Source organism: Gekko japonicus, unplaced genomic scaffold (assembly GCF_001447785.1).
Source record: "Gekko japonicus isolate JY-2015 unplaced genomic scaffold, Gekko_japonicus_V1.1 scaffold492, whole genome shotgun sequence".
Classification (NCBI taxonomy): Eukaryota; Metazoa; Chordata; class Lepidosauria; order Squamata; family Gekkonidae; genus Gekko; species Gekko japonicus.
In genome coordinates this window covers 486,157-499,404 of record NW_015168060.1, presented here as the reverse complement: position 1 = coordinate 499,404, position 13,248 = coordinate 486,157, and positions in this window count along the sequence as shown.

Genomic DNA, 13,248 nt, shown 5'->3' with positions numbered 1-13,248 from the left:
CATGCGCATATTTTCATAGTGGCTGCATTCTTGTTAGTCTACGCCAGCCATGCCTGCTGTAACGTTATCATTTCCAAGGTCACAGGTGGTCAAGAAGAGAAGTCTGCTTTGCTTTGCTTTGATTTTAATGAGTAGAAACTGTGGGAAGCGTTTTGTTGTGATAACACAATTACCGTTGCTTTCACAGGGGTTTTGGGCGCGTAAACTGCCTTTTGGGCACGAGTGGGAACCATGTCTATTGGCTGTATCACGTAAACCGCCTTTTGGGCGCGAGCGGGAACCATGTCTATTGGCTGTATTGATTATGAATTTGCTTTAACCTTCCCAGCTCAATGAGCTATCGTTATTCTGAACAGTGATCCTGTTCAGTGACTCATGGCTTCAATAAAGTAATACCTTTCTATAAGTGTGTACTCCGTTGGATTGCTGTGGGACCTGACACATACATGGTTCTTCCCTACTCCACTTTATCCTCACAACAACCCTATGAAGAAGAAGAGAAAGTTTTAATACCCCACTTCTCTTTACCCTAAGGAGTGCCTTATATTTGCCTTCCCTTCCTCTCCCCAGTCCCCACAATAGTCATCTTGTGAGGTAAGTGGGGCTGAGAGAGTTCTAAGAGAACTGTGACTGGCCTAAGGTCACCCAGCAGGCTTCATGTGGAGGAGAGGAGAATCAAACCCGATTCTTCAGATTAGAGTCTCCCACTCAACTACCACACCACACTGGCTCTTTATGAAGTAGGTTAGGCTGAGAAACAATGAGTAGCATAAAACCATTCAGTGAGCTTCCTGGGGTTGAATCAGAGTATCCCCAATCACAGTCCAGTGCTTTAGCCATACCGCACTGGGTCTTGCAAGGGGGTAGTTAACACCTATGAAATGAGTTCATTAAATTACTAGTGGCCCCCTATTAATTCTAACCTGCTGAGAACTGTTCTAATGCATGCCGAATATGACAGACCGCATGTTTCAGCTGATTGAATACATCTATAAAAGGTACGGAGTGTTTCATAAATCAGCATGTTAATTCATGAGCATTAAGAACTTTGTGACATACCCTTGCAGAAGTGGGACATTTATGTAAAGACTACACAGTATTCTATTTTCAGGAAACACTGCCATTTCCAAAAGTCTGTTGCATCTCAAAGGAAAGGTATCACAAAAGGAAAAGAGGACATTTCTTTAGCCATGGTGGGGGGGGGGCAAAGGTAGCTATAAAATTAAGGCTTTCAAATTAAAGGCTGTAATCCTGAGCACTTTTAACTGGGAGGTACCAAAATATGGGGATTGCTTATCAAATATAACTCAGAGGATCTGGGTGAAAATTAAAATGTCGCCATACATGCTTGAATACACTCTAGCATACACATTGAACATACATTTGCTTCCTTTGGTGATGCTACCTCAGTCCTCTGGGGATAAAATATACACCAGGAGAAAATAGTCACACTCAAGAGACTCACTGACGAGGGAAGCCTGTAGAAGGGAGTTCACATAGAAAACTGGCATATCTGTCAAAGGGCAGACTAGAAGCCTTCTCCCTGATGTGTAGTTTTCTCTATGAAGTAGCGGGTTGAATGAATCCAGCCATTTCACATTTAGTTCCCGCCTATGGTCTGAAGGGGTACGGACCAGGCATAGATTTATTACCGAAGGAAGCATTTGGGGTAGACACCAATGTTCCCTCTAAGCTGTGGAGTCTTGTGAGCAAGATTTCTACTTTGCGAGCTACTGGCATGAAAGTTGTGAGTGAGTGATTCAGCTACTGCATTAATTAGTTTGTTCTGGAGCCCTCCTTCCTGAGCGAAGACAAAAATGTGTGAGCCAGAGGCTAAAAAACTGTGAGCTAGCTCACACTAACTCAGCTTAGGGGGAACACTGGTAGACACCCCACCCAATGTCTAGGTAGGCCCACAGGGGGTTGGTGAAAAGTACTGTCAAATTGCAGTCGATGTAAGGCAACCCTGAGTGCGGGCACACATGCCAGATAATGCGGGGGGGGGAGGCTATTTGCGCCGTAGTCATTTGACCCACCACTGCGTGATCAGACGCAGCAGCGGGTAAATTGGGTTGTTGTTGTTTTGCCGCGTGTTTCCGGTGCACTTCAATGAGGGATCACTGATGCAATGGGAGCGCGCTGGAGCGATCACACGGGGAAGTTCATCTGCGGCCCGTCGCAAAACCGTTTGATACTCCACTTTCCCTGGTATTTTTTTAACTCCGCTTCTTCGGCGGAGCGAAACGAGTTGCCGACGGGTGCGGGATGCTTGCCAGATGTTCCCATGTGATCGCGCCCTTAAAATATGCCCGGCATTCGTGCGGATCGCACGGCTACCTATGCGTGTGATTGGGACCCTTGTAGGGTTTTCAAGGCAAAAGGCAAAGAGAGGTGGTTAGCCATTGCTTGTGTGTAGCGACCCTGAATTTTCTTGATGATCTCCCATCCAAATACTAATCAAGGCTAACTCTACTTAGCTTCTGAGATCGGAATAGCCTGGGCCATCCAAGTTAAGCCCATGGTAGCTCTTCATAACTGGGAAGTTTTAAACCAGCAAGCTATCAGGCGATCGCTGCAGTCATTATGGGCTTAACACGGCCACCTGAATCCATTCTGAAATGGATACGTGCTCCTTCCCACACACACCCCTTCAAAGCTGTAGAAGCATGAAAAATTGGCAGAATTTGCTACCAGCTGTGATGAAAGGACACTGTATAAAAATCTGTTATGGTAAATTATTGCATCTGCATCTATAAAGAAGAAAGTCATCACAAACAGACATCTTTTGAAACAATGTTAAAGAAGTAAATTTGCTTAGTAGGAAGGAAGCAACATCTATCCTCGCACTTGTTTTATGACACCATAAGTCCAAATGAGTCTTTAAGGTTGCAATTGTAAGAACATTTTCTTGGGAGTAAACCCCTCTGAATAAAGTGGGACATTCTTCTGAGTAGATCCTCCTAGGGTTGCTCTTTATGTTACTTGGCTTTGCACTTAATGAATAAAATACATACATCTTGCTTTATTTATTCATACTACAGTGTGCAACATCCATGCACAAGGGCCGCTGCTCGGTACTGCCGCAGTGCTTTATTGGTGCAGTTTCATCACTTTGATACTTTAAGGTCTTATAGCACCTTCAGAACTGGAGTACTTTGCATTGTCTACTTACCATCTATTTCATTTTTATCCCACTCTTCAGGGTTGCCAGCAGCCTGGAGGGGCAAAAAAATGTCCATCCCTTTAACAGGGCTAATGGGTAGAAATGGGCAATTTAATTTTCTCAACCCATGGAAGTAAATATCACTACTTAATATATAAAGTAGTCAAAATGCCCTGACCTAACAAGACCAAACTAGCCTGAGCATGTCAGATTTTACAAGCCAAGCAGGGTCATCCCTAGTTGGTATTGGGATGGGAGACCATCAAGGAAGTCCATGGTCACAACCAGTGTTCCCTCTAAGCTGAGTTGGTGTGAGCTAGCTCACAGTTTTTTAGCCTCCGGCTCACAGATTTCTGTCTCAGCTCAGGAAGGATGGCTCCAGAGCAAACTAATGTATGCAGTAGCCAAATTGCTCGCTCACAACTTTAATGCCAGTCGCTCACAAAGTAGAATTTTTGCTCACAAGACTCCACAGCTTAGAGGGAACATTGGTTCACAACACGGAGGCAGGCAAGAGAAAAATTCTTGGATACCCTTCTTAATTTTTTAAAAAAGGGAGAAATAACAAAAATGCTATGACAAAATGCCTCTTAGTGTTACTTGCAACAAGGTTACAGTTCTCCCAATATTGCAATTGATTGCCAGACTACAGAGATCAATTCCCATGGAGGAAATGGCACCTTCAGACGGGGTACTCTGGAGCATTGCATCTTTTCAGAGTTCCCTCCCTTCCCTTAACTCTGATATCCCCTGTCCCTGTCTCCAAATCTCCAGTTGGCAACCCTCCCCTTCCCTTCCCACACAAACAAACAAAGGGGGAAATCTTCAAAAATTAAGGGCATTCTTATGACACATCCAGCTTATTTGTTCCAATGTAACTTTTGATTAGCCTGTTGAAATAAATAAAAAGCAAACAAAAAGAGGTATCATTTTCTTATAGAATCAGCTGCTGAACGCCCAAGGTATCCCTCTTCTTACCTGCCATGGAAGAAGGCAATCATTTTGGCTCCTCTTGATGTATTAAGACTCTATGATTTCATTATTTTACCAGAATCTCAGGGGAGACCTGAACTGCTGTGTGAATTTCTCAGCTAAATTGCCTGCTGTCCCCGCTTTTAGCCAGTAGCTCTAGGGATACAAGCAGCAGGAAGTCTGGACTAGATACACAGTGCTCCTGGTTCAAGCACTGTGGTACCTGACATAAACATAAGGTCCCTTTTTGCATCCTGCGCTCCTTGAATGCAGAGATTCAGGAACATTCTCTAATCTATGTTCATATTATGTCCCCCATGATAAATATTTGCACGCTGAGCTCTTTGCATACAATTACTCCAGTCAGCCTTAGTAAGACTGGCACCTGTCCAAACGTTTCATTTATTTCTTATTAATCCAATTGAGTTCTGCCGTAACACATGCTGTGCATCCCAATTATAAATGGTTCAATACGCTGAGGCAAAACGAGAAAAATATTTCATGCCATGGCATTTTAATTCACAAAACCCCTGACAGGTTTAGAACTGCTGCACCAAAGTCTCTGACAGGTAAATCACATCTAGGGGATGTTTTCAGAAGGTTGGCATCTTCTGATATCAGATGAAAGGTGTATTTAAGAGCCTTCCATAAAAAAATTCTACATCATTGATGGTAGATACGCAGCAATAAAAAGTGTCATCTAAATGAACCCAGGTTAAACAGAGGTGATACACCGTACACTGTAGGTTATGATTAGTCTATCCATCTTCTGCTTATCACCTGGCACTGATATCCTTCAGTAACATTTTGAAAGCCTGAGAAGGTCAAACCAGTGACAAAAATACAAGAAGATACATCAACTGTCTATTGTGAAAATAGACTGAACACTGCAGAACCTAAAGGTATGGGGTTCACTTCCTCTATGCTATAAACAAACAAAACCATACCCATAATGTTGCCATTTGCTGCCTATTATACAATCACTAGAATTCTCCCCTTCCAAAATTGCAGTCCTATGCAAATAGATTCGAGTGGGTTACCTGTGTTGGAATAAAGCAGCAGAACATTGCACTTTTCATTTTGTATTAACCAGGGCACCACCCTCTTATGGGTCATATTTCAGTAAAAAAAAAAAAAACTGCATGCAGAAGGTGCCAGCCTCAGTCTACACCTTCATTAATCAAATGGCTCCCAACTTGCGTCTAAGCCCAATTCAAAGACCTGGTATTGACCTTTAAAGGTCTTTATGGCTTGAGGCGAGCATACCTTAAAGTCCACTTATTCCCATATGAACCTACCCATCCATTCCAGTCATCTTTAGGAGTCTTGCTTCAGTTGTCTCTGCTATCTTAGGCTAGATGGGTGGAAACCCACGACATAGGGTTGCCAGCTCACTACTGGATGGACCTATTGTATGAAAATAAGGTCATGTTCTCGCAGGATGGATTGTCGTGCCAGACGTGGAGTGGTGAGATCCAGGTTCAAGTACCCACTAGGTCATGAAGTACATTTGGTGACCTTAGGTCAGTCACACTTACCTCACAGGGCTCTTGAGAGTATGAAATGGAGGAGGGGAAATGACGTGTACTCCACTCTGAGCTTCTTAGAAGGAGGACAGGAGAAAAATGTAGCTAACTCAATACTTACGAACTAAACCTCTTAGAAGGAGGACAGTGTAGCTAACTCAATACTTACGAACTAAAACCAGTTGAAAGTTTGTAGCATTAAGTTTTCAAGAACTAAAATGTCACAAGCATCTAAGAAATGAGTATGAACAGACTCTTAGATACAAGTGTTCTGCCAGGACCTACACCTACTATGGAATGTCATCTGTACTGCCCAGATATTTTCATGAGAATGGCCTTCCAGGAAGGAAACTGTTATCAGAAAATGGAGGACAGATGATTAGCATCTGGGATGTTCCCACACCATCATGTTTTACCAGATGACAGTCCTGTTAGATTTAGATGCTGTTTCATCTCCTTTACTGTTTCTGCACGTCTGCTGCTATTAGCATCCTTTAACTGAGTTCTAGGGATCAGGTCCAATGGTAATCATTGTGCTCTGAGCACACAGTGAAAATAATAGAAAAAAAGTTAAAGAGCCAATTTTCTACCACACCTTAAAGAGGCAATCCACTTTTCAATGTATTAATATTTAACCTGAAAGGAAAGAATCCCAAGGGATGGAGCCAGGCATCTTTCTCACTTAATGTTCCTAGGAGGACCAAGTCTCCCTCCATAGCAGGAGACTTCCCATCCAGGACTCCTGTTCCCCACCACCACTTAACAGGCTAGTTGGGGGGGTAATAAAACTCTATGGTATAACCACAGAGTTTTGGATGACTCCTAGAGCATCACCCCAGTGTGCTGATGTCACTTCCATTTTTTCATCAGAAGCGGTGTCTCACATCAGCATGACAACATGAGTATGCCCATCCCCAAACTCTGCCAGTGGGTTGTCAGTATTGGCTGGAAAACTTAAGTATTTCCCAATTCTACTCCTTAGTATAGCTCTCATGCCCCATGTGGGTTTTCGTCCGTTTACATCCCTTGATTCCTAGTACAGTCATTTTGGGTCATTAAAGAGATCCCTCCTCACTTTTTGCACAGACAGAAAGATGGGTGGATCCAACACCAAGTCTTTTAGCAGCACAAAGTGCTTCTATGAAAATTCTCATATATTCCCCTATACAGAAAAAAGTATAAATATATGTATATGCATGTAAACAGAGTAGGGTTGCCAACCCCCAGGTGGTCACTGGAGATTTCCTGGGATTACAACTGATCCCCAGATGACAGAGATCAGTTCCCCTGGAGAAAATGGCCACTTTGGAAGGTGGACTGTTTGGCGTTATACCCCCCTGAGGTCCCTCCCCTCCCCAATCCCCGCCCTCCTCTGGCTCCACCTTCAAAATCTCCAGGTATTTCCCTACTCAGAGCTGGCAAACCTAACACAGATACATGTAATTTACAGTTCATATATTTTCTTACAAACCAGGATCTTTTCTGCCCTAACTAACCTTTTCATTTATAATTTGCTCTTTTTCTAGTTTAATATCAACTATCAGTCTTTCACAGCCTTGCTAACTGAGGTCCTTTCAATTAATTGTGTTGAACATTAATATTACCACAAAAATTTCAATGGCTCAGTACGTCTACAATAAAACCAACTAATTATACTTGTGTGTCAGTTATGCCTTTCCCCTTTGTTTTACCTTTTTAAGCTCAAAAATTTCAATTAAAAAGACTATTTAAAAAGTGATATACACATCAAGCAAGTATTCACATGTAAAAGGGAGTGGTAATGTTTCTTAACAATGATAGATCTCTCATACATGGTCCTTAAGCATCAGAAAATGTCTCTGGCCCAAGTGACCATTACGACTTGGAAGAGGTGATTCTCCACCCCACACAGCTGAGGGGAGGGAGAGGGATATATGTGTGTCTGTGTGAAAAAAACGGTCAGCTTAGCTTTTGTGAGAGACAAACCTAGACAGACATTTCCAGTGTATTAGAACTTCAGTCCTATAAACCCACTTACCTGATAATAAGTTCCATAGAATACAATGACTTTTTCTTCCACGTAAATAAGGGTATATAAGATCAGCCTGCAGTTCAGGGTTTGTTTGTTTAAATATTTATTATTAATTTCTATATTTTAAACACTTCTATCCTGCCTTTCTACCCAATTAGAGTCTTCAAGGCAGCAAACTTTTAAAACTGCATATGTAAAGCATTGATTAAAACAAAAAGTAGAGGAGGGTCAATAAATGAATCCCTAACAAAACAAAACAAAAAAGGACAGAAGGGGACACACAAACCTCCCTGGGGAGGGAAAAAATGAAACAATCTGTACTGCATTTGAGCATTGTTGGGCATTTATATCATTTTGTGATAGTCATGATTTTCCAAGTTTCTGATCTGCATTTTTAAAATGTTCTCTGCCATCAATCTTTCACCTTTTTCTCTTTCAAGGACCACATTATTACATTATCCCATACTCTTTTTCCTCTGTCTCCCTCCACACTGTTTATGCACGACAGCCCAGGAAAGTTACCTTTGCTACTCTCCCATTAGTTCCAGTGTGCCCATTCAGGCCCATTGTTCATAAAATTTATTAGGGTGCATTAAAGCTATAAAGAAATGCATGATTATGCAAGAGTAGGGTTGGGCATGGATCAAAAAAACTAGAGGCTCATATAGGTTTGTGGGTTCCATGGACCACATATTTTCACAAACTTTTCCATTTAATGAACTGGTTTGTGCTTTGTGACTTCAGGACAAGCTAGAATGCCTAACCTCATGGCTAGAGATGTCAAGCTTGCAGCAAATGTCCAGCTGGCTTTCTTCTACTTGCACCGCAAGTTTGGTGAAGATTGGATTGGGGGGGCAAGTTAGAGCCCCCCAAAATAGGTGCTCCTAGGAAAGTGCTCTGTGGGGAAATCACAGCCAGAGGTTTAGGAGCATGTCAAATGAACCCCTTGTAAGATAGAAGCATCAAACTCACAGAGGACCTCCCTCTAGCTCTCCTCCAAGCTTGGTAAGGATTGGCTATGGGGGGATCAAGTAGTTGCCCCCAGGAAAGTGCCCTCTGGGGAAATAAATCACAGCCAACCCTTTTCCTCTGGTCCACGAGGCAATCACCCACCCACCTACTCATTGGGGACGTTGTTCCTGTAGATGGGCATGGGATGACCTTGGGTGCAGTCAAACGAGCTCGCTCATGAAGTAAAGACTTGGATTGGTGGAGATTGTTCTACAAGGAAGTTGTTGTGCCGAGAGGTAGATCTTGGTACATGAGATGGGTGCGTTGCACTATGAGGTAGATGTCAGTCCATGAGGTAGGTATTTTGCTATGAGGAGGATCTGGGTTCATGAGGTAGGTGTTGCGGTATGAGGTAGATCTGGATTTATGAGCTGGGTGTTGTGCTATGTCGGGCTCTCCCTTGGCCTTTGGGACGGCGCCCCCAGTGGCCGTGGTGCCATAGGCCTGACTCTGGCAGGGGCAGTGGCCCTCGGAGCGGCAGGATTCAAAAAGGGAGAGGGAGTGAGAGGCCTCAGATAGGCAGGGGACAGGGTTAATGTCACCCTGAGAGCCCCTCTGCCAGCACGCTGCGGATGTCCGGTTTCTCTCTCTCTCGTCTCTCAGTCTCTCTCTCGTCCCACTTCGTTCCACAGTGCACGCCTCCTCCCCGGCCCCTTCTCCACCCTGCCTTTTATCTCCCCGCCCCACTCCCAGAACCGCCCAGCCACCCTCCCGCTTGGGCCACGCCCTCCTTTATCAATAAGGACGCTGGTGGGGCGTCTCCAGAGCGAAGGATGCCGCTGCCAATCTGCGATGGCACTTGCTGTTTCGCGGCCGCTCTTGGCCCATTGGACCTGTAGCCACCACCCCTTTCCTCCTCTGTGGGGTGGCTCCGCGGACACCGGTCCTGTCTCCGGGCTCGAACGACACCGCTCATCGGAGAAGTGGTCCCCGCTCTCGACTCGCTCTCTGGACCGTCGGCCTGTGCCTTGCCTGGTGAGTCCCGCCTAGGGCATCTTGCGGGGTTCCAGGGGCTCGCTTGGCCTGTCCCGCAACCTCCAGAGTGGGACATGCTATGTGGTAGATGTCGGTCCATTAGGTGGGTGCTGCATGAGGTCAATGGGGGACAGAAATCATGAGGAGGCAGACATGGACCAGGGGAAGCTGGAAGTGATGAATCCTGGGGGGGAGGGGTCTCAAAAATCCCATTGAGGGACTGTAATATATCCAGTCAGACGGCGTGGCCGGCTAGGGCTCCACGTGGTCAAGTACAAACGTCGAGCTTCGCTCTTAGAGACAATAGCCCACACCAATCGGGGGCTAGGTCCCGGTTGAGAGCCTATGGAACTCTCAGCCCCTGTAAATAACCTATTGGGAAATTGGGGTGTGTTATGGGTGGCAGTTTCACGGGGAATATAAGCCGGCCTACGAGCCGGCAAAAGCTGTCTTGTTCCTGATTGAATAAAGTACGTTTTGCTGAAATCACTCTTCATCTGCGTACTTTTCAGGGACCCTGCCCTTGATGACTTCTGAAATCCTCTGTTTGGCTCTAGCAGGAGGACACTGGTGAACTGGGGGTCAGGGACTCCCCGCTCTCTGCCTGCCTTTCATATAGCCGGTGGGCAGACCTGATGCTGCATGAAAAATGGACAACCAGGCACCAGCAGGTCTCCAGCAATTTGCACATCTGCACTGCAGCCTCATCCCAGGTGGGCTTAATGGTGTTTCCCAGACTGAAAGCATCCCTCATCACAAGGTGCAGCATGTGTGCCATGCAAATGATGCCCCTAAGGAGCAGACGGTCCACCGCTGCCAGCATGTTTGCACCAGCATCTGTGACCATGTAGCCACAGATGATGTTACGCCTGGCAGGACCCACCCACTCCCTCAGGCTCTAGCTTGGACTGCATCGGCAATGTTCTTTGCTGTATGGTCTTCATCCATCCCCCAGGCATGGATCAGAACCACTTTGTAGCCCAGTGGCAGGACTGTCTCCTCCTCCTGGGGGCCTGGTCTTTCCCTGGCAGTCTGGAGGTCCTCTGGTTGCCACCAGTGGGCTGTGAGGGAGAGGTAGCCATGTTGATGGCTGCTCCACAAATTTGCTGTGAAGTGCACAGTCTGTCCTCATGCTCTGGACAACTCTGCCATGACCATCTGCACCATAGAGCGGTACAGGGAGGGGATGACTTGCCAGCTGAAGGTCCTCCATGAGGGGATGGTGTACCAGGGCAAAATAGCACAGCAGCTTGTGAAAGCCCCCCCCCCACTCCATGATGGAGAAAAGGTCTCAGTCCAGGGCATTCATCTCACCAATTACATGAGTAATCGCCTCCTGGGCCTTCCCCCTAGCCCTCTTACTCAGGATAGCCACCCCCCCATGGGAATTACCTCCCATGGACTGCCTACAGAGTTTTCATGGTTCCAGACTTTGATTCTAGCTCAGGAACTTTGCTCTGCACCGAATTTACGCATATATTTTGTAAACTGAACTGTTCTTTTAAACTTTGTTGTTATACACTTTCTACAATGTGTTAACTTTAATAACATTTGTGGAGTATCATGGAGAGTCCTTGTACCAGCACCCCTGGGGATATCTTTGTTACCCAGATCACATGTGTTCCAGTTGTTCCAGCTTTACTGCTGAGCCTCAAGTAAAGAAGATCAACGGCTGCCACCACCTACTGAGTTAGAGCAGGACTCTTAATCCAGATATGCGCAGAAATAGTATGTGAGCTAGGGTTTTCCTTGTTTGTTGGTTACATCCCCCCCCCCAGTCTTTAATATGCCACAAGTACAGGTTCACAATACTGTATTCCTTCCTTCCTTCCTTCCTTCCTTCCTTCCTTCCTTCCTTCCTCTCTCACACAACAGGGATAAACCCCTCAAGGATTGTACCCCTCACACATTTCAGACAGATAGGGAAATGTCCCTCTGGTCTACAAACAATTAAACACACAATACACACACTGTAACAAAATCTTGCCAGTTTGCACAACATCTAGCAGAGCTTCTGCCTCCTTTCTGCCTGCAGGTATAAAAGCCTTCTATTGTGTTTGCTGCCCCATGGGATTCAGAACCTGGGAAGGATGCAGACTTGTGTCTTTGTTTTCTTCCTTTCTTCACTTATATTATATTTTATTAGTTTAAATTGTGATTTGTTTAGTGTTTAATTGGCTTTGTAAACTGCTTTGAGTCTCCACTGAGTAGAAAAGAGGCCCAATAAATTGTCTAAATAATCACAATATTTCAATATATATAGATCCAAAACTTCTTTCAAGGACACTTAGAAATTCCTTTCCTTACATAGGGGATGGGGGGAATGCTGAAGTTATTAAAGTTGCAATCCTGTGCACATTGACTTGGGAGTAAGCCTCATGTGTCCCTGAAATTACTCTCATTGTACAATTGCATGATACTATCCTAATCAATAAACTCTCCCTATTTTTCTACCACATTTTTCAGTTCTTGGTTTTCCTTCCTAATAGAGTCAAAATAGCTCCTTTCCCACAGGTAATTCACTGAGTTTTGGGGGGACTTTAATCTGGTCACTTCTTTAAATCCCTCCTGGCCAGCTCCAGATTTGGGAACTCCTGGAGACTTAGTGGTGGAGCTTGGAGAGGACAGGGACCTCAGTGGGGTACAATGCCATAGAGGCCACCCTCCAAAGCATCCATTTTCTCCAGAAAAACTGATCTGGAAATGAGCCTGGAAATGAGCTGTAATTCCAGGGGATCCTGTTAGAGGATGAGATTGATATTTTGCTTTATGGACTATATTTATTGCTACACACAATGGACTGTGCACACACACACATAGGCTCAGAGAACTGTACACTATAAGTCACCTGTTGTGATACTACACATAGAGGTTGCCTGCACAAGCCTTACACGTGTAAATAAGGTTTTAGCTACACAGTTACCGGCCTGGTGAAGAAGCACACACCTCCATTATTCTGAGCAGTAAGAAACAACAACTTGAGCAGAGACAGCCCCCATTGCAGAATTATTTGTGATCACATACGACACATCACTGCTTTGTTCCTGCTTTGGTATTTCCTGCCAAATGGACATTTGGTTCACAATGAGAATGGCCAGCTTCATCAACACTACAATGGAGCATCCTGACGCCAAGGTTTTCACACCTGCCCAGATGCCCTCCTTTGAGTAAGGTTTTAGATTACAATATTGGCCACTCCTTATAGGTAACCTCCCACTCTTATAGGCAACCAATAGGATTGTTTTTGGGATGGACTAACAGGTAGGTGGGTCAAGAGGTTGGCACAGCCACAACCCATCTCTTGAACCCCCTATAAAAGGTAAGGACCATTCACCTGGCCCTTCCTAGCTAGCAACCCCCGCAACAACCCCTGTCTGCTTTTTACTCCTCTTGAGTCCCACTTGCTATCCCCAAACCCTGGCCTCTACTTTGATCTCTTGATCTGTAGTCAAGAGACCCAAACGTTCTGGCTGGTTCTGGTCGTGTGTGAACTCCCTGTAGTTTCCATTTCTTCCCATCCATTCTTCATTGGAACAACCAAACTGCAAGACAGATAAGTATTGCCCATCATCACCCCCACCTGCTAATGC